Below are 2,061 nucleotides of genomic sequence, written 5' to 3'. Positions count from 1 at the left end.
GTGTGTGTGTGTGTGTGTGTGTGCGTGTGTGTATGTTTGTGTGTCTGTGTTTGTCCCCCCCCCAGCATCGCTTGACAACTGATGCTGGTGTGTTTATCTCCCCGTAACCTAGCAGTTTGGCAAAAGAGACCGATAGAATAAGTACTAGGCTTACAAAGAATAAGTCCTGGGGTTGATTTGCTCGACTAAAGGCGGTGCTCCAGCATGGCCGCAGTCAAATGACTGAAACAAGTAAAAGAGTAAAAGAGTATAAGAGTAAAAGAAGGAGGTGGACAAGAAGGAGAAGGAGGAGGAAGAGGAAGTTGAAAAAGAAGAAAGAACCATCGGCAGAGCTGATAAGGCAACAAAAGGAACAACCCTCCACCCACTCACCCACCCTTCGACCACATTTTTCCAAAATTGTAGCCTTTTCAACGAATTTTATTGAACTTTTTAATTGCTTATATCAGTAGTTGTAAGTTTCATACATAACGACATCGTTACTGAAACATGAAATTAATGAATACACATTATAATTATGTAATGTTTTGCAAACAGCTCACACATGCAAGTGCTACCAGTCGAGAACTCCGCATACCGGAAGCCAGCAAGTGTATGGGGTCATCAGGAGAGAATGTGCGCCGTTTCGGGGCCTACCTCTCGACGGCATCAATGTGATGACGACGATATGAGGCCCCGCTTGCTAGATCAACTGGTTATTAAAAACAAAGCGCAATATTTCTCTAGCCATCGCTCCTCGTCTCTTTTTAACCAAATCCAGTGGCTAGCCTTCTCCATTGTAGTTTGGATATCGGTAATGGTGGTATTTACCTTACGATGAGTTAGGCCTAACGATAACAGCAGTCGCCTCACACTAATTAAATATTTCATGTAATATAAGAGAAGAACAGAGGGTAATAACAGAACCATGTAGATCTTTGTGAAATTACCAAAATTTTTAACACTGCTTCCTTAACCCTTTTGTTACCATATTTCTGTTGAGATGCTCTGTGTTTCTTTCAATTAATTTTAAATATAACAAAGAAATTAGTAAAATAACTTAGTTATCATTAAGCTAGTGTTAGGAACATAAATTGTGACTAAGGTTTGGTGGAAGATTTTAATTCAGAACTTTTGAAAACAAGACATTTGTACTACAGATCCAGAGGCAGTTTCAGCCGGGTTTGTATCGAAAGGGTTAACAACCGAAAATATAATGCACTTGGCGAATCGTCCTTCGTTAAAGTTTTTCCATACATCATCCTGAGATGCATCTGGACACATGATTAGGGCTGCCTTCTGGGAGTCTTTAGATGTTTCAAATTTTCAACATCAGACAAGCTCATCCAGGTGACCCAGCAAATGTAGAATAAGCCCCAGTTTGTGTCCAGTTTGCACTATCCTTGGTCACACTTCCCCTTCCAGGGCCCACACCTCCTGCTCTGAAGTTACCTTGGAGCAACCTCAGCTGCCTCCACAGCCAATCTGATGGCCCTCTATGTACTGGCTCCTGTGTTATGCCAAGCATGTTGCAAGCTTTGTGGAAGGACTGGCCTGCCATCCCTCTACATCCCACGCTGATTGTCAAACGGTATCGGTATAAGAATATTTATTGATGATATCTTTAATGAAGGAATATCAAGGAAGAGATATCAAAGGATGTTATCTCAAAGAAGGGTGTGAGTAATTGTCAAAATTCAAAATTATGAATCTGAGAAAGGATATTAAGAAAACGATAGCAGAGAAAGTTATCTGAAAGAAGAGACGCCTGTGAAAAAGATATCATAAGATATCTAGAGAAAATATTCTCTCTCTCTCTCACACACACACACACACACACACACACACACACACACGTGCATACATATATATATGCATATATGTGTACATATATATACACACACATATATTTGTATGTATATGTGTATATGTGTATATACATACATGCATATATATATATGTATATATTTATATATGTATTTATATACACATATACAAATATAAATATGTTTATAGCTATCTGTATATATTATGTATGTATAGGTATATATATGTATATATATGTATATATATATATATATA

This window comes from Octopus bimaculoides, chromosome 7, assembly GCF_001194135.2.
Source record: "Octopus bimaculoides isolate UCB-OBI-ISO-001 chromosome 7, ASM119413v2, whole genome shotgun sequence".
NCBI lineage: Eukaryota > Metazoa > Mollusca > Cephalopoda > Octopoda > Octopodidae > Octopus > Octopus bimaculoides.
Note: the sequence above shows the minus strand (reverse complement) of the source record.